Source organism: Natator depressus, chromosome 2 (assembly GCF_965152275.1).
Source record: "Natator depressus isolate rNatDep1 chromosome 2, rNatDep2.hap1, whole genome shotgun sequence".
Lineage (NCBI taxonomy): Eukaryota > Metazoa > Chordata > Testudines > Cheloniidae > Natator > Natator depressus.
In genome coordinates, this window is record NC_134235.1 from 55,504,673 (window position 1) to 55,525,384 (window position 20,712).

Here is a 20,712-nt window from a genome sequence, read left to right on the forward strand (position 1 = left end):
CAAAAAAATTAATTGCGATTAATCTCACTTATAACAATAGAATACCAATTGAAATTTTAAAAATCTTTTTGGATGTTTCTCTACATTTTCAATATTGATTTCAATTACAATATAGAATATGTAGTGCACAATGCTCACTTTATATTATTTTTGATTACAAATATATGCACTGTAAAAGGTAAACAAAAGAAATAGTATTTTTCAATTCACCTCATACAAGTACTGAAGTGCAATCTCTTTACTGTGAAAGTGTAACTTACAAATGCAGATCTTTTTGGTTACATAACTGCACTCAAAAACAAAACACTGTAAAACTTTAGAGCCTACAAGTCCACTCAGTCTTTCTTCTTGTTCAGACATTGCTAAGACAAACAAGTTTGTTTACATTCACGTGAGATACTGCTGCCTGCTTCTTATTTACAATGTCACCTGAAAGTGAGAACAGGCGTTCGCATGGCACTTTTGTAGCCGGTGTTGCAAGGTATTTACATGCCAGATATGCTAAACATTCGTATGCTCCTTCAAGCTTCAGTCACCATTCCGGAAGACGTGCTTCCATGCTCATTAAAACAACAATGCATCAATTAAATTTGTGACTGTACTCCTTGGGGGGAGGGAGAGGAACTGTATGTCTCCTGCTCTGTTTTACCTGCATTCTGCATATATTTCATGTTACAGCCGTCTCGGATGATGACCTAGCACATGTTAGTTTTAAGAACACTTTCACAACAGATTTCACAAAATGTAAAGAAGGTCCGAATGTGAGATTTCTAAAAATAGCTACAGCGCTCGACCCAAGGTTTAAGAATCTGAAGTGCCGTCCAAAATCTGAGAGGGATGAGGTGTGGAGCATGCTTTTAAAGTCTTAAAAGAGCAATACACTGATGCGGAAACTACAGAACTGAAACTACCAAAAAAGAAAATCAACCTTCTGCTGGTGGCATCTGACTCAGATGATGAAAATGAACATGCATCCACACTACTTTGGATTGTTATCAAGCAGAACCCATCATCAGCATGGAAGCATGTCTTCTGGAATGGTGGTTGAAGCATGAAGGGACATATGTATCTTTAGCACATCTGGCATGTAAATATCTTGCAATGCCAGCTACAATAGTGCCATGCGAATGGCTATTCTCACTTTCAGGTGACATTGTAAACAAGAAGCGGGCAGCATTATCTCCTGCAAATTGTAACCAGCCTTGTTTGTCTGAGTGATTGGCTGACCAAGAAGTAGGACTGAGTGGACTTGTAGGCTCTAAGGTTTTACATTGTTTTGTTTTTGAATGCAGTTTTGTTTTTTACACAATTCTACATTTGTAAGTTCAACTTTCATGATAAAGAGATTGCACTACAGTCCTTGTATGAGGTGAGCTGAAAAATACAATTTTGGGGGTTTTTACAGTGCAAATATTTGTAATCAAAAATAAATATTAAGTGAGCACTGTACACTTTGTATTGTTGTAATTGAAAGTAATACATTTGAAAATGTAGTAAACATCCAAAAATATTTAAAATAAATGGTATTCTATTGTTGTTTAACAGTGCGATTAACGCGATTAATTTTTTTAATTGCTTGACAGCCCTACTTTTTTTTTTTTTTTTAACTCTTGAAATTTCCCGCTGTGGATATTGCCTGTGCAGGTACACAGTGAGAGCACCAGTGTGATCTGGCTTCTGAATAACAGAAATGTAGGCCTGGAAGGGACCTCAGGAAGTCACCAAGTCCAACACCCTGTGCTATGGCTGGTGTTTTTACCCAGTGTCATCTAACCTCGCTGAGACTTGGTCGAGCGAAGAGAGTGATTAAAACATTGACAGGTAGGCTAGTGATAGCCTCGTACTGGAAAAAGACAAATAGTCCAATGTAGAGGAATAGCTGAAAAAATATGGAAGTGGTTGTTATGGGAAAAACTAACACACCAGTTACCTACCCAGCAAAACAGAGTACAAACAGATACTTAGATATTTGGTTACCATTCATTCAATACTCAAAGTACATTCCCTCCTCTTCTCCCTCCCCCCACCAAAAAAACCCAACAACAACAACCCACCACAACCAAGCAAACCTATCCAATTTTTTGAATATTCACATTTGATAGACACGACTGGTTTGTTAAATGTGTAATCAGAATTCACTCAATTTAATAAAATCACTAGAAATAACATGTCATGGGTACTATAAACATGCTCATTCTGTAACATGGTAACACCCTGTTAAGTAGAAAGATCCAATGATTGTATCGCTGTTTGTTTCTCTAATGATTATTGTATTGTTTCTGATATTTATATGGCCAAGATTGTAACCCTATTAAAACTTTCTAAATTAAGACATAGTTTACATAAAAAAAATAGACCACCACAACACTTTCAGTGTCTGTTAGCTCTTTCATCATGGAGTGGCAATAGTTGAGGGACTTTAAGTAAAGTATTGTGTTAGACATAGCCTCGCCAAAACTATTTCCTAATTTGGTACAGAACAGAGATTTTACAAGCTGACAATCACCTGCGTCAAGAGTTTCTTTTTCAGAGTCTGTCTTTGCAGAATGCAGTGAACGAAAAGTTCTTGTACTGTGTTTTGTTTCAAACATTCTAAAAAGGTATGCTAACATCAGAAAAATATAAAAGGGAGAAAGTTTGGGCCCAACACTTAGGATGTTTGAAAAAGGAATTTACAAAACATAACAAGCATAAATGCTTTTATGAACTTTTAAAAATATAATTGGAAAGTGTTTAAATATTCCCCAGAACTGTTGATTCTAAACATAGCAGGTCTGTGCTGGTGCTCAAAGACCAAAAAAGGAAAACTGACTAGAAAATGTGTTATGTTTAAGGTAAGCTAACATTACAAATAGTGAAAAGTAAATAGTTTTTTAAAATTTCACTTATCTAAGGTAATTTGAATTCTGTCTACGTTACAAAGGTACATGTGTGGGGCATCCAGTCACTAATGTTAAGTCGACACATAATTATAGCTAAAGTCCCATCTTGCAGCACAGGCAGGAGCATAACCATGTTTGAAGTGTCTATAAATTGTGCTAATGCCTTAAATACAGCTTGGCACCATGGTTAAAACACGTAGGGCTCCCAACTAGATTGCAAGATAGGATGCTGCTATAACTAGAGACCTATTAATGGGTTCAACTATATTGAACACTTACATAGTTGAGTGTGTAGTGCAGACTGGATTTTAAACAAAAAAAATATGTAAAATAAGGGGGGGAAGATTGTTAATGAGTTCTTAGACATTATAAATCACTTCTTTGTCTGCTACTTTCCCTATGTCTATCAAACAGCTCTTACAGTGCTTCTTGGCAAACTTGTTATAAAAATATTTTAAAAGAACATCAAAGAAAACAAAAGAACACAGATCTTGAGATAAATACTTTAGCGGGATGCTATGTGTAAGGCTTATAACGTATGTATACAAGTATATTATAAGGAGGTTTCATTTTTAGACACAGAGTAATACTACTAGAAATGTATTAGCTAACAAGTCCATAGAAAATATGCTATTGTCCTTCAGACGTTATTTCGTTTTGACTTTGATTTATATACAGGTTCACTGTATATTTTAAGTTAATTTATCTGGTCCGTCTTAGATATTAAGCTCAAGAAGAGACTGTCTGGAAAAGTGCTGAACACCCTGTTGGCACTTAAAGATATTTTATATATATTTTTCCCTCCAATATTCTGATAATTCATTCTGATCATGGGTTTGGGGGAGGGAGCTAAGGAGAAGGGCTGTCCTATAGTGCTTCGACTACAGGCAACAATATTTATTTCAAAGTTGAGCACCATAAATGCTGAGAGAGACTGAAGTACGTCACCCATGAGACCTACAAAGCATATTAAAAAACCCACCATTTTTGTCTTTCAGTACAGTTTACTCACTTCTCCCAATCTTTAAGACATGTTTCCTCAGGCTATATCAGGGATCGGCAACCTTTGGCCTGCGGCCTGCCAGGCCAGTTTGTTTACCTGCCATGTCCGCAGGTTTGGCCAATCACAACTCCCACTTGCCACGGTTCGCCAATGGGGGCTGTGGACAATGGCGCAGGCCAAGAGATGTGCTGGCCATCGGTGGGAGCTGTGATTGGCCGAACCTGCAGATGCGGTAGGTAAACAAACCAGCCTGGCCCGCTAGGGGGCTTACCCTGGCGGGCCACGTGCTAAAGGTTGCCGATCACTGCGCTATATCATGTTGTCATGCTCCCTGAAAGAGGGGGATGCCGTGTAGTTGTAGCCTGATGATGAGCTCGGTAGGGCTCAAAAGCTTCTCTCTTTCACCAACAGACCTTGGTCCAATAAAAGATACTACTTCATCTACTTTGTCTCTGAAAAAGTAGGAAGAATTATAGGCAAAATCCAAAAAGTTTGCAGGACACTCTTTTAAAAACCAGAAATAGAAAATTAGCTTAGGAATGGCAACTTGATTTTCTATCAACATTTGTATTTTTAAATTCCAATTTGTCAGGAGACAAGGTGGGTGACATATCTATATCTATCTATCTCCCAAACAGTGGAAAATTAAAATATGACACAAGTTGGTAGCTGTGTGGAGTGTTAACAGTAAATTGTTTAAATAATTTAAAACTGTTAATTATAAACATTCACCTTTCAGCTTTCTTTTCTGATAAGTTCCATATAAATTATCAACAGACCACACTAGATGATCTGTTGGCACCTTCTGGCCCTCCACTGTGACTCTAAGCCGAATTTCACAGGAAGCTAGTCTTCAGTGTAGAGGGAATGTGAAAAAATCAAGGTCTAGTAATTGAAATAAATGTACCTGGGGTTATTTCACTGTGTAACTCCTTATGCAGTCTAGTCAGTTTCTTATACCCAAACTATGATAGCCCAGTCACTCAGGTGCCAGCACTGCGCCCTGTTTAAATGTTTTGTAGGAAGTCCCATGCTGTGAAATTTTCAAACACTTATTGCTAATCAAAATTTCTTCAAATGTTGTTATGCAAACCAAACAGCAGTGGCACAGGCCCTCCTTAGTAACTTAGCAAGGGGGTAATACTGTTTCGCAGGCAGGAAAGCACTGGCTGCCTCCAGAATCTAGTCACAGGTGTTTTCTTGCATTACTTACACCACTTTTTTTTTTTGCGCAGACAGGCCCATGCGGCTGTTCCTGCCCCTAGGAACCAGGGCCCCCCTTGTTTAGCATAAGGTGGGGAGAGGCGGACGTAGCCCAGGCTCTGACTCGATTGGGAGCCCTGCTTTAAAGGCCACACGTGGCGAAATGGTGGCTGCGTGAGCCCTGAGGCCCGGGCACAGCGGCCCCTGCGCCTGCCCCACAGCCAGGGAGCCGCGCTGGCCCAACTCGGGGGCCGTGCGTCGTGCCCCGCCCAGCGGCTCTGACGCCGGGCACGAGCAGGGCGCAGGGCCCCCGGGGCGCTCCCCGGCCGGCTGGGCCCGGCCCTGGGGTGAGTCGGGAACGGCGTCTGCAGCGAGCGAGGCCCCCCGCTGCTGCGGTCCCTGCGCTGCGCGGAGCTGGCGCTAGGGGGCGCTGGCTGCGGCCCGCCAGGCCGGCGCGGCGCGGCGCAGGGGAAAGGATGCGGACGGGGCCATTCGCGCTGCGGCAGCGGGGGGGAGCGGCGGGCCGGGCGCTGCGCCGGGGGCCTCCCCGCCGGGGTTCGGGGGCCGCGAGGGAGCGGCAGCGGCCTTGGGGAGGCGGGCCACGGGGGCGGGGGGCCTGGCGGCGGGCGCGGGGACAGGCGGCGGGGCCGGCGGCGGGCGCGGGGGTTGGGGACGGAGTGGTTGGGGCCGGCGGCGGCCGCGGCGGGGTCAGTTCTCTTTAGTGTTTGCCGATGTTGGAAGCGTCTCCAAAGTGTTCCCGGGAACCAGGTAACCGGGCCCGCGGGGGGCGGCCGGGCCCCCGCCCCGCGCCCGGGGAGAGGCGGGGCAGTGGCCGCCTGTGTTGAGGGACCTCGCCCTCGCGGCGGCGGCGGCCCCGGGCGCGGGGGGGGCGGCCTGAGGGGCAGGCGGCTTTGCCGGCCCCGCCCCGGGTCACACCGCGGCCCCACCGCGCTGATCCGGGCAGGGCAGGAGCTGTTGCCTCCGCCCTGCTTGGTAAACGCTGCTCCCCTCCCGCGGGGCGCAGGGCGTTCATGGGGCCCCCAGTGCTGAGCTCGGCTCAGGGGATCGCGCCTCTCCCCCCGCCATGTCTAGCCCTTGCCCGCAGGGCTCCCCGCGCCTCTCGAGGGGGGCGATGCTGCAGCCTCCCCGCCCCCGGCAGATGCACCGGTTGATGCAGCTCCTTTCCCAGCCGGCCTCCCGACTCAGACCTCTCTCAAGTGAAATGCCTCGGATTTTAGCTGCCCAACGCTGAATAGCAGCTCAGCTATTGCAGCTGGTGGGGGGGGGGGGGGGGTAAGATAGGAGACTGATTATTTGCTGTAGAAGTACCACTCGAATCGCGGATTGGCTGCATATTGCATCAGGCCTGTGTTAAATTTGTGAAGTAGTTTTCTATGGCCAAAGCATGCCTCTTTTTTCATTGTGGCCTTTTCAGCTCTTATCATTACCACATTTCACTACAAAGTGATTCAGATTACTTCCTTATAAAAGATCATTAGCTAATCTGTTTTCCAAGGTTCAAGACAGATTTTAAAATACCATATTAAACTGATGCTTTAGAATGATACCAAAAGCCTTACAATATATTATTTGTATGCTGTATTGATTGCACAATAGATTCAAAGTAAAGTGCTACTGTACTCAAACTTCACCTACAATCCTAAACTTTCCTAACAAGCCTAAACTTTCCCATGGTGTCAGAATAGATAGGTGTTTATCCTCCTATAACATGATTCACAGTAAAATAGTTAACGCTGACATTTGTGTTGCATAGTTAGGTTAGGAGTCAATACTACCAAAGATCAGGAGGGGATTTCACTTTTTTTTTTCTTTTCTTTTTTTTTTAAGAGCTGTTGGGCTGTATTCAGCCCCAAGTTACTCAGACTTCTGCCAATGTAATTCAGGCTTTGGAGTCCCCAGTGGAAGAAAAGTCAACCATGATGACAGCAGTGCAAAGCCCTCACAAACTTGCTTTGTTGGGGGCCTGAGCTGGTGTGCAGACCGTATGTCCCATTTTGGCTGGGACAGTCCCTTTTTTAAGCCCTGACTTTTTTGGCAAAAGTGGGCATTTTTCCTCATAGTTCTTGCCAACTGATCAAATGCCTACTTTTGTCAAAAAAAGTGTGGTGTGGAGGAATGTGAGAGGGAAAGTAGGGGTGCCAACCTCTCAGGCTGGGGGGGGCGGGGGACAGGCAGGGCTTGAGTGAGCAGCGACACCAGCCCCAGCCTCGCGGGCAGCAGGCAGGGCTCTGGTGAGCAGTGATGCCAGCCCCAGGCAGGTGGGGTGAGATGGCTTGGGCTAGCTCCATTTGGTGTCCCATTTTCCTTTTGGGAAATATGGTCATCCTAGACTGGAAAGTTGGCACCACTAGCTTGGGAGGAGATGTGTTTGGAACAGGGGTGGGCAAACTACGGCCCTTGGGTCACATCCAGCTCATCAGACCTTATAATCTGGCCCTCGAGCTCCCGCCGGGGAGCGGGGTCGGGGGCTTGCCCCGCTCTGCATGTGCCATGGCTCTGCGTGGCTCCCGGAAAGCAGCTGGCATATCCCCACTCCAGCTCCTATGCAAAAGGGCAGCCAGGGAGCTCTGCATGCTGCCCCAGCCTCAAGCCCCACCCCTGCAGCTCCTATTGGCTGTGGTTTCCGGCCAATGGGAGTGGCGGGGCGGCGCCTGTGGACAGGGCAGCACACAGAGCCCACTGGCAGTGCCTCCACGTAGGAGCCGGAGCGGGGATATGCCACTGTTTCTGGGAGCTGCTTGAGGTAAGTGTTTCCTGATCCCTGCTCCAGCCCTGATCACCCTCCCATCCTCTGAACCCCTTGATCCCAGCTTGGAGCCCCCTTCTGTACCCCCAAACTCCTCATCCACAGCCCTGCACCAGAGCCCGCACCCCCAGCTGGAGCCCACACCCCAAAACCCCTGTCCCACCCGCACCCCATCCCATACCCCCAATTATGTGAGCGTTCGTGGCCCGCCATACAATTTCCATACCCAGATGTGCTCCTCAGGAAAAAAGGTTTGCCCACCCGTGGTCTAGAACATCTCAGCAGAGGGTGTTTTTTCCCAGGCACCCTCTGCTTGTCGGACTTCTGTGAAGACCTACTCATGAAGACACTGCCTGTTGTCCTCTGAGGGTGAATTTCCCTGCAGTGCAGCTAGCCTGAAAATGGAGGTACATGGGGAAGTCAGTGATACTCTTCCTCACAGGAAACTCTGTTTGTTTGGGTCACATTTGGAGGGTTTGCTTTGCTGTTATTAGGGTTAGAAACGTAGGCCTCTGTGCTGTAGAGAACTGTCAGTGGTGAATGTACAGAAATCAGTATACACTTGCAAGGCTCTGCTTCCATGAAGGAAATTTTCACAGGTGTAAGTACGTGAGTACATACTATATGAGTAAGATGATGCAAGGTGGATTTATGCTGCTGTATCTCTGATGCGTTACCAGATTAAGCTGCAGCAAGGTAAACTCTGCCCTGTGCTGCTGCAGTGCATTAAGGGGTTTGCTTCTGTATAACTGCATTAATATACCAGTAAAAGTTTTCTTAGTGTAGACAAAGCCTTTTTTTGCTGATCAGGTTTTTGTGTGACTGTAGTGCTTATGAAAGGTGCCAGATGTGCTTTACTTAAGGAGAGCTGGCAGCAGTGCTAGATTTCCAGTGCTGCCCAGTTGATGACTCTTAACTGTGCTTTGAAGGGATCCACTACAGTGAACCTCGGTCCTCATGCTCATTGAGTGCTCTCTGTGGAGATATCCAACAGTAATGTGGCTATTGGCCACTACGTACTGGATTGACGCCACCACTTCATGTAACATAAGCCATTGGAATCTAGCACAAACGTAAACAATTTGTGCTAGATTCAGACTATCAGTCTGTGAAAGGCTTTATATATCTGTGTACCAATCTGAGTAACTCAGTCTCCCAACGGTTGTTTGAATAATAATAATAATAGCAGCATGTATTTGAGTAATCTTTCATCCTGAAATCTGAAAGTGGTTTACAAAGATGAATTGTTAACCCAGTTTTACACCTGAAAAAACTGAAACACAGAAAAGTTAAGTGACATGCCCCAAGCTAACATACTAAATCAATGGCATAGCTCACTTAGACTGTTCTTTGGGGGCAGAGACCATAGGTTTGATTTTTTCCTATCTTCCCAGTTTTATAAATGTGACTCTGTTGACTTTAGTGGACTTACTCCTGATTTATACTGATATAACTATGAGACATGAATCAGGTACTAAGTCTTTATAAAGTGGAATAGTAAGTGAACTTCCCAAGGTTACACCGTGAATCAGTGGCAGAGCCAGATCTTTGGATTCTAAGGCTGCTGTTCTAACCACTAGAAAATGCAACACCTGTCATATTCCCTCTAGATCGTTTGTGTTGACCTGCCTGAACTATGGCTATAAATTTGTCTTTGAAAAGAAGAAATCTACTCTAGTTTGTTAAATAAAAGTGTACACTTACAATCCTTTGATGCTTTTCTGCCAAAAACTTTCTTTCTAAAATATCTAATGTAATTTTGAAGCAGGTTGTATGAGTTGTAGACCAAATATTTTCCAGCATTTGTATATGACTGGAGGGTCGCATACTTTGTTGCTTATGTAGGCTGAGCTGGCAGGTGGTAATCGGAAGGACAGTAACATTGTCTCATAACCTGTAGCAACTTTACAGAATAGTGCCACGAAGCCTATATTTTATTGTTAAATCATCTAATCTGCTGCTCTTCTTCTCTTCATTGTTTAATCAGTTTCATATCAATAAAAGACAATGAGAAATGCCATAGAGTTGAGTATTAGGCCTCACTTTGCTTGGCCAATAACAATTCTTTGAACATTTTATCTTCACAACACTTCAAAAATGTTATTACTCACAATCCTTCTATGAGGGAGGTTCAAATTGCCTTCCTTTTACAGATGGAAAAACTGAGGCAAAGAGATTTACTGACTTGCTTAAAATCGCAGAGTGAGATATTAGCTCTAAAATCAAAACACTGGAGTTACTGAGTCCCAGTCCTGTGTTCAGACTACCTAACCATGCCTCTTGGGGTGGTTGGTTTTTTTTTTTTTTTTTAAACTGTATTATGTTCACAAATCAAGCGGTTAAGGGTTTTGCAAATTAAAATTCCAGAATTGTTTGGGCATTGATCAGATTGGGCAGCTGGTCGCATATTTCGGGCTTGGCTACACTAGAACGCTGTACCTCTAACTACACAGTTATAGTTAAAGCAGTATATCCCCCTAGTGTAGATGGAATTATATTGGTATACAGGTGCTTTATGCCACGCTGACTATACCATATGTCACGTTTATACCATAGGTTCCAAGGACAGAAGGGATCATTGTGATCATCTGGTCTGACCTCCTGTATAACACAGGCCAGAAAACTTCCCAAAAAATAATTTCTGGAGCTTATCTTTTGGAAAAACATCCAGTCTTGATTTAAAAATTGTCAATGATGGAGAATCCACCAGAATTTTTAAATTCCAGTGGTTAATTATACTCTCACTATTAAAAATTTACACCTTATTTCCAATCTGAATTTAGCTAACATTCAACTTCCAGCTGTTGTATCTTTATACATTTCTCCGCTATATTGAGGAGCCCATTATTAAGTATTTGTTCCCCATGTAGATACTTATAGACTCAAAAAGAAAAGGAGTACTTGTGGCACCTTAGAGACTAACTGATTTATTTGAGCATAAGCTTTCGTGAGCTACAGCTCACTTCCACAGATGCATACTGTGGAAAATACAGAAGATGTTGTTTTTATACACACAGACCATGAAAAAATGGGTGTTTTTCTCTCCCCCCCACCCCACTCTCCTGCTGGTAATAGCTTATCTAAAGTGATCACTCTCCTTACAATGTGTATGATAATCAAGGTAGGCCATTTCCAGCACAAATCCAGGTTTTCTCCCCACCCCCCAAAACCCACTTACTTACCAACAGGAGAGTGGGTTTTGGGGGTGGGGAGAAAAACACCCATTTTTTCATGGTCTGTGTGTATAAAAACATCTTCTGTATTTTCCACAGTATGCATCCGACGAAGTGAGCTGTAGCTCACGAAAGCTTATGCTCAAATAAATTGGTTAGTCTCTAAGGTGCCACAAGTACTCCTTTTCTTTTTGCGAATACAGACTAACACGGCTGTTACTCTGAAACCTGTCATTATAGACTCAAGTCATCCCTTTACTTTTTCTCTTTGCTAAATTAAATAGATTGAGCTCTTGTAGACTATTGCTATAAGGCAGGTTTTCTAATCCTTTAATTATTCTTGTGGTTTTCCTCTGAACCCTCTCCAGTTTGTCAACATCCTTCTTGAATTGTGGATACCAAAACCTAATACAGTATTCCAACAGCAGTCGACCCAGTGCCAAATACACAAGTAAAATAGCTTCTCTACTCCTGTTCAGACTTTATGACTGATTTTATTTTTTCTTCAAGATTATTAATAAAAAATGTTAGTGTCAGCCAAGAGCCAGTGTTTCCCCATTTACAATTAGATTTTGAGATCTATTAATTAGCCAGCTTTTAATCAATTTAATGTGTTACATGTTAATTTTGTATATTTCTAGTTTTTTTTTTGTTTGTTTGTTTAAATCTAAATCTTACATATGTGTAACTGCATGCACACTAGGGCTTTTACCAGTATAACTCTTTTGGTAAAATCACACCCATAACTGAAATAGTTATAGTGGAAAGACTTTTAAGTATAAACTAGACCTAGGACTTTTGCTAATAGTTCAAAGTACTTTGTTCAGTTCTGAGAACAGATAGATTTCCTACTAAATGTTTTCTTTAAAGTTGACTGTGTTCTTAACTGGGAACAGTCTTATCTGAAGTACACTTATGTTTATACTGAAAGATCAAAGCTTCAACGGAGAATCTGAAAAATAGTCTTACCAGGCATCATCTTGGACAGTATTTAGAAAAAATAATTTCACTCGTCACAACTATGGACCAATACGAGAAAGCTACTTATGGCCGTGTAATACTAGGATCAGAACATAATGAAAACAGAAAAGTGTGTGCCAGCTGTGCATGGCTGTAAGAGGCAGGCATGGCTGGTGCATACTTTACCCCAAGAGTAACTTAGGGATCTATTAGTGTATTAATCATGTTATAAGTAGAATGCTTCCAAATACTGAGTTCTGCAGCCCAATATTACAGCATACCCAACTGTGATGTGTTGCATCTTTTCCTTTGGTTAAGTAGGGGGTATCTATACCAATATCCTTTTATTTAGCAGCCCCAGTGTTGCCATATTCCCATAACCATTTAACTAACTTTCTCTGTCATATTTTAACACGGGGGGGAAAAAATCTTAGTGCTGTGTAGAATCGTAGTTTGAATAAATTTACCAGACTCTGACCTGATGGAGGACTAAACCTACTACCTAGAGACAGGTATGAAAAGGAGGGCAGAGATGCCATTGAGTCCAGGGCCAAGGCCCTACTGAGAAGCATAGTTTACCCTGCTATCCCTGCTTGCTGGAAAAAGGCAGACTGGTAGGGTTTCTACCAGTCTGAAGTGAAGTGACCTCATCTGTGACTGTTTCACTGCTGCCTAGTTCTGAATGGTAGTTGTGAAACTGACTAGTCTTGTTAATTTCACAGTGCAGCTGCTTTCAAAATCTGTGAGTGGCAAAGGGGGACTGGTGCTGCGTGTTCACAGGTTGAAAAAATAAGTTTTCCACAGGCTACTGTGAGTAGGTGATTGGATTTTTTAAGCCCTGCTATTGACTGGAGGAAAGCTTGTTTTATATTTGCTATGAGAGCTGTCACATACTGGAATAAAATGAGTTGGAAAGGGCCCCATAGGATGGCAATATCATCTGGTTTGGGTCACATTTTTTTTCTTAGTTAGCTATCTTATATCTATCTCTTTTGAGCTTCCAGGTCCATAGGACCTTTTTCTATGCGTTGCTGAGGGCCTCGTGCAAGGTCAAGGGGAGCTGAGGGCACTCAGTACCTGGAGGACTGGGCTCCTACTTTCCATGGTAACTTACTGCTAGAAGGAGTTGGCAGCATGCATTTAAAGGTACAATGAAAATTAAGCAGATATATAATATAATTCTGTGAAATATCTAGTATTATTGTCCCTTTGGCTCAAGTGGTTAGCCAATATTTGGGTTGCTTTAACTAGGGGGGAGATTGATAATACGAGTTAGATATTTGGTTCAATCATGTTTATTTACAAAGAATGTACATAAAGTCCTGTTTCCCTGAACACAGAAGGAACACATAAGAGTGGGCAGTTTCCTGGCTTGCCGTTTCCAAGCCTGCCTTTGCAGCCAGTCTAGTCTCCCAAAGAGCCCTCCCTCTGTTCCCTCTAAGGGCCATACTCATGATGACTGCTCACCCTTTCTGTTTGTCTTCCTGCCCTTCTGCCTCCCACACACACAGCTACAGCCAGTGAATGCCCCAACATTTCAGTCAGTCTCCAGGGAAACCCTTCTGCCGACATGGCTTAGCTGCTGATCAGCCTTGCATGTGGCCTACTGCTTTGGGTGGTGGCTTCCATTGTCTTCTGCTGTCTTTCTCCATAAATGATCTTAATTACTTCTTCCATTCAGCTGAATAAAGAGTGTTTAGCTGCCCATCAGCTTTAACAAAGGTATATCAGCTGATATACATTTCAGCATATCAGAATTATGCAGGGTTTACAACTCTGGTATTGCATATATCATGCATGTAAGAGGCCTGACATGCATATTCTCCATATAAGTTACCTGTAGTGTGTCACAGCAGCCTAAATGTCCTACCAGAACCAAAATGCTTGTATGCCAAATATCTGCCTCTATGCTGACATTTATGCTACGTACTACAAAATACTGGAAAATTATCTCACTTGTTAGATAAACTGCTTCCATTCTATTGTATTTGCTATCACATGTTGTGAAACAATTTAAACGAATAAACAAACCCTCCTCTTCCCATTTTGCTCATCTTGGAAGTCTGGATTTTGTAATGTTTATGTAATAATTAATCACCTCCTCTACCTCTGTTTTTCTCTACATAGACTTTTGATTTTCTTTTGAAATTTCAGGCTGCCTTTGTAAAAAAAAAATTGGCTAGTTTTCCATGACATAAAAGGGACATAATTGCGGAAGGACATTGGTGAGAGATATTAATATATTAATCTAGCATTGTTATCTGTTAATTAAGGATCCAGCAGACTTCAGGTAGTATTTCAAATGCACATAGCATTCTTGGGTGCTAGAGAGGCATTGTGATCTAATGGGCAGAGGAGGGCCTAGGAGTTAGAATGGCTGAATTCTATTCCTGCTTCTGCCTTTCACTTGTTTTTTAGCCTTTAAATCACTTAACCTCTCTGAGCTTTAATGTAAAATGAGTAAAATACTATTGTAGTTTACAGATATGTTGTGAGGCTGATTCAATTAATGTTTGGAAAAATATTTGAATTATTTGGATGAAAGTTGCTGTGTAAATGCAAATTATTATTTTGCTATTGAATTTCTTGATTGAAATGAGAAGTCTTACATAAAAAAACCCATGTCTAGCCAGCCAACTGACCACACAAAGGAGTATTCTGAAGAGCAGAAATTAGTTTCCCTGTGAACAATACTATCCTTAAAATTTTCCCTTCTGATCTACTTTTGTGGAAGGTACAGTATGATTTGGTGTTCTGGCTAGCTACCCTACACACACCCATTCCGCTTTGGGTGGGAAACAGTGTATTTGCTATTTTAGAACACTAGAGTATATAAATGGATTCTCTGTTAAGTGTAGGTGCTGCTGTTTAACCCCTAAAAGTAAAAATTTACCTTTAGTTTTGATCTCTATGGTGTAAATCTGGTGGTATAATGTGGCACTAAACAGAATTTGAATTAAATTTCAGTCCTTTCATTCTGATATCCCTTGTGGGAAAATTTTCTGCCACAATTGTATCTGGTGCCATTCCCAAGGCAAAACATTTCCTCTTCAGAAGTTCTCTTTTGAGCTAGAGCTGAATGGCTAAAATCTATGGCAGGATTGGTTTAGCACGATGCAAATGGTACGTTTCAGTAGAGAAATCTTTCCAACCTCCTTTAATTTGAACATTAGTTCACATTGTCAGTTTTTCCACAGTATCAGTTAGTGCCATGTTAACATGTATTTTAGTAGTCTAATTGTTGTCCAAATTAAAATATTTTCCAAATTAAAATATGTAGGGATATTTTTTCTCATCCTTCAGAAATGTTAGTCAATTAAAGTGAAACACTTGTTAGGCCTAATTTTATTTGCCACCTTTTATTATTACTTATTTGTATTGAGAGAGCATGCAGAGTCTCCAATGAGATCAGGGCTCCCTTGTACTGGGCACTGCACAAATATATAGGAAGACCTATGCCAAAATCTTATGATATAAGGCTCTAATCCTGCAAGTTATTCCATGTTGTGATGTATACGAACCCCACACTAGGCTGTAAGGGTTTAAAGGACAGTACTGTGCCCAGATTGCAGCCTGGAGGGATGGCACTGAGTATGTTCTCACTCAGTGGTTGTCAACCCATGGCCCGCTTGCAGCCCAATCAGCACACAACTGCAGCCCCTGTGACATCGTTGGGGCCATACAGCTAGTATATGTGTTGTGTAGATGTGTCCCATATAACAAAGAGAGAGCTACAGATGTGGCCTACAATGATAAATACTTTGAGAACCACTGATCTAACTGGAGATGGGGTTGAAAAGGGAGCAACCCAGCTCAGAAAGAGGAAGGTGTGGGAGAGGAGGACGGAGCTATCCTGAAGGGTCCTGACAAGGGTGCTGGAGAAGCCTCCCTGAGGGAATAAGATTATATGCTGAATTTGGTTGGAGCTGACAGTTTGGTTGCTTTTTTTCTTTTTTCTTTTTTTCTTTTCTTTTCACCTTATCTTGGACTGGAAGCTGGGAGAGAAAAAGAGCAGGAGGAGGTGCCCCAAGGAGGATAACTCTGAGGGCACCTTTGGGGGCCAGCCGCTGTTGACCCTCATAGGGCCCGAGGTCAGAGCCCAGTGGAATGGGCAGGCCTGGGCTCCCCTGCCACTGCCCTTACTACAGGAGGGATTCAAATCACCCATCCACCTCACACACTTCTGATTAAAGGAGGACCAGCACTGCAAGACCTACCCAGTGGGAGACAGCACTAGGTGTGCTAATCACAAGGGCACCAAACCAACCAAGGGGTATGTTACACATGTGAAATCAGTGGGGTTCTGTATGGATCAGCTTCTAGGATCAGAGCCTTAATTAAGGCAGGAGACAACAAGATAATGAAGCAAACAAATGGAGGGAGTGGAAAAGGGAGTTCAGGATAAGTGATAAGAATAAACATTTACATACACTGGCCTCATGCATAATTTGTCAGTTTTGAGGATTTAAAACAAATATAAACAAGCTACATTAAGTAATCCTACTTAGCCACCGCTTACTGTTACTTGAAGTCAAACCCTTTTAAACTGTTATTTTTTGTTTCTATTACTTTGACAGAATGGTAAGGGTTGAATTAGAAACTATTCTAAAATTAAATGCAGAACTGCATGTCCCATCATCCCAAAATAAGCTGCTATATTTAACACGATAGTAAAAACAAAATGTACAGTGGTTATAACTTATATACAGCATATGGCTCCGCCAAGTCCCGCAGCCCCCATTGGTCTGGAGCGGCGACACTTGGCCAGTGGGAGCCGTGACCAGCCGAACCTGTGGATGTGGCAGGTAAACAAACCAGCCCGGCCTGCCAGGGGGCTTACCCTGGCAGGCCACGTGCCAAAGGTTGCCGATCCCTGGTCTATCCAGGGATTGTTAAAATCAATGCTTATAATCTATTTAGGAAGGATCAAGGGGGCAAAAAAATCAGGGAAAGTGGCACTCTATATAAAATATGGCATTACCTGTTTTTGAGTTACTGATACTCAGAAGAAAATTATCTTGAATGCTTGTGGATCAGTGTCTTGACAGGTAAAACCGAAGATAGGCTATTAATTAGTGTATGCTAAGCACACTAAATCACACCAGAAAACAGGATGAGCGGCTGCTTATTCATCTATCTGTAATGTGTAGGGAAAAAAGCTGTGTGATCATGGGGGACTTCAGTTTGGCTGTCATGCTGGAGGTCTCATGCTGCCAGTACTAAAACATCCTTGGACGTTTTAAATATTAAAGATGACAATTACCTAATTCAAAAAGTGTTGCCTCTCCCACAGGGGAATTCTGTTTTAGACCTCATCTTGAGAGAAAAAGAACTGATGAGAGAACTAAAAATTAATGGTAACTTATGTACAGGTGATAATGACTTGATCACATTTACAGTGTGCAAACAGAATAAAGTCCAGACCAGTGATAGATATGCTTGATCCTTTAAAAGGGCCACTTTCACAAAGCTGAAAGCAATTATGAGCCAAATCAGCTGGGGGAAGAATTTAATCAGAAAAGGGTTAATGATAATTGGGAATTGTTTTAGAACACTATTAGGTGCCCCAAAAGCCACAATCTTACAAATGAGGAAGAAGGCTGTATTGGTTTAAAAAAACAGTTCCAGGTTTAGAGAGCAAATGAAGGCAGCTATAAAAAAAAGTGTGTGTGTGTGTGTAAATAAACAAATGGAAGAAAGGGAAAGTTGATAGCAATGAGTATGAATCAGAAGCTAGGAATTGTAGAAAATTGATAAGGGAAGACAAGGGGCACAAGTTGAAATCTATGACCAGTAGAGTTGAGGACAACAGAAAGAAGTTTTAAAGTATATTAGGAACAAAAGAATCCTAGCAATGATATTGGTCCATCACTAGATGGAAATGGTAGAATTAGCAATAATAATGCAGAAAAGGCAGAAGTGTTCAATAAATATTTCTGTTCAGTATTTGGGAAGAAAAGAGATGATGTAGTCATAGCATAAGATAAAATTCTTTCATTCCACTAATACCTCAGGAGGATGTTTAACTTTAATAACTCACAACGTTTATTAAAGATAGAGATTTTAAGATCAGCAGGTCTAGGTAATTTGCATGCAGGAGTTTTAAAATAATGGCTGAGGTGCTTACTGGACTGTTAATGTTGATTTTCAATATGTCTTGGAATACTGGGGAAGTTCCGGAAGACTGAAAGAAATATTATGTTGTGCCAGTCTTTAAAATGGGTAAACGAGATGACCTGGGTAATTATAGGTCTATCAATCTGACATCAATCCCAGGCAAGATAATTGAGCACCTGATATGGGACTTGATTAATAAAGAATTAATAGAGCACAATGTAATTTAATGCCAATCAACATGGATTTATGGAAAATAGGTACTGTTAAACTAACTTGATATCCTTTTTTTAGAAGATTACAAGTTTGGTGATAAAGGTAATAGTGTTGATGTAATATACTTAGGCTTCTGATAAGGCTTTTGACTTTTATTACTGCATGACATTTTGATTAAAAAACAAGAAAAACATAAAAATAACGTGGCACACACTACATGGATTAAAAGCTAGCTAATTGATAGGTCTCAAAGTTTAATTCTAAATAGGGAATCATCATTGAGTGGTGTGTTTCTAGTGGGGTCCTGAAGGGATTGGTTCTTAGCTCTACAATATTTAATATTAATGACCTGGAACAAAACACAGAATCATCACTGATAAAGTCTGCACAAAAATTGAACGAGTGGTAAATAATAAAGAGGACAAACCACTAGATCGCTTGTTAAGCTGGGCACAAGCAAACAATATACGTTTTACTATAAATGTAAACTATACTATAAACATAAATGTATATATCAAGGAACAAAGAATGTAGGCCATACTTACACAATGGGGGACTCTATCCCGGGAAGTAGTGCCTCTGGAAAAGATTTGAGGTGTGTGTTGGCTGAATGTGAGCTCCCAGTGTGATGTTGTGGCCAAAAGAGCGAATGCAATCGTTGGGTGCATAAATGAGGAATCCCGAGTAGGAGAAGACTGGTTATTTTACCTGTGTATTTGGCACTGGTATGACTGCTGCTGGAATACTGTTCTGGTATCCACAATTCAAGAAGGATGTTGATAAATTGGAGAGGGTTCAGAGAAGAGCCACAAGAATGATTAAAGGATTAGAAAACATGCTTTATAGTGATTGAGTTCCTTGAATCTATCTTAACAAAGAGAAGGTTAAGGGGTGACTTGTTTACAATCTGTAAGTACCTATCTGGGGAACAAATATTTAATGGGCTCTTCAGTCTAGCAGAGAAAGGTATAACATGATCCAATGGCTGGATGTTGAAGTTAGCTAAATTCAGACAGGAAATAAGGTATAAATGTTTAAAAGTGAGAATAATTAATTACTGGAACATTTTACCAAGGATCACAGTGGATTCTCTATTACTGACAATTTTTAAATCAAGATTGGATGTTTTTCTAAAAGATATGCTGTAGGAATTATTTTGGGGAAGTTTTATGGCCTGTGTCATATAGGAGGTCAGGCTAGATGATTACTATGGTCCCCTCTGGCATCTCTTCCCCAGTGCAGCCCTGAGCGCCTGTATGGTGCTTAATAGGCTACCGCATGGCCGCGCAGTTTAGAGGGAACTTAGCTGGTCATAGAAGCAGTAAAGTGTGCATAGGAATAACAGCACAGAACATGCACTAGGATTTTCTCCCTGCAACTCATGTGGATGTGCATGGCAGTGCTCCCTGCCTGGAGAGTAGAGACATCTCCCTCATCCCACTTCTCAGCTTAACGGCTTGCTATACCATGGTGAGGGTTGTAATGTGGAACTTTTTCTCCTCTTCCACAGCCACTGATGAGCTGTGCTGTTCTCCATCCCAGCAGAGGGGATGGGGAAGTGAAGAGACTCCATCCCATCCAGCTATGTCTGTGCTGTTCCCTCTCCCAACTCATTGCCCCCTGTGTCTCCCAGCTTTTTGGGTTGCCCAGGGCAATCCAGGTGCCCCTCTGCTTCCATGCTGTCAGTCTTGTGTCCTCTGGACCCACAGAGGGGCCCAGGAGCAACCTAGCCCCCACCTTACCCTGCTGAGTAAGAGTCTACCTTCTCTCTCCCACAGCCCTCACTGCCATCTCCCCTAGTCCTGGGGAAAGCTCTAGTCTTTTCTTCTTGCTCCTTGTTTCTTAGAGGAGTTGGGGGTAGTCTGGAACTCCTGCAGCCCTCCAACTAACTTGTGAGTCCGTCCCCTGTCACACCCTCCTTTAGTTTCTTGGATCTTTATAGGGGTTTTGACCTTTTGAAACATCTATCTTACTGCTCTTTCACTGTCCAGTCTAGCTTTGAGTAGGGGTTGGGGAAGAGGAGCAGTGGATGAAGAGAACTTCCTGCCCACTCCATTACCTTTCAGCTTGCTTCAACAAAGACATGCAAGGTGGATGAGAAGAGCATTCATGTGGGCTTCCAGAATAGTGCATTGAGTGCATAGGAAACTAGGAAGTGAAACAATCAGCAACATGGGAGTAAAACTGGCTATGTGCAGAGAACCTTCAAAGGCATCAAGTAAATGAAAATGAGGAGAACAATATTTTTGTCTCCAGTCTTTTTGGCTGTTTCTGTTAGGGTTAAAGTACTCAGTGCTTTTTTTGCCTTGGTCTTCACAGACAAGGTCAGCTCCCAGACTGCTGCACTGGGCAGCAGAGTATGGGGAGGAGGTGAGCAGCCCTCAGTGGTGAAAG

The 20,712-nt window shown here is 42.5% G+C and overlaps 1 protein-coding gene across 3 annotated transcripts in view; it reads left to right on the forward strand.

The window, feature by feature from the left end:
• Nucleotides 1–5,758: 5,758 nt before the first annotated feature.
• STAU2 (staufen double-stranded RNA binding protein 2) overlaps nt 5,759–20,712 on the forward strand; it is a 222,988-nt gene continuing 208,034 nt past the window's right edge. For 2 of the 3 annotated variants that reach the window (XM_074944229.1, XM_074944226.1), the window contains exon 1: nt 5,759–5,856. The gene's annotated coding sequence lies outside the window, so the exon portion shown is untranslated. Of the gene's footprint in view, nt 5,857–12,985; nt 13,135–20,712 lie in introns of those variants that run through there. The other variant, XM_074944228.1, reaches the window with a different exon arrangement.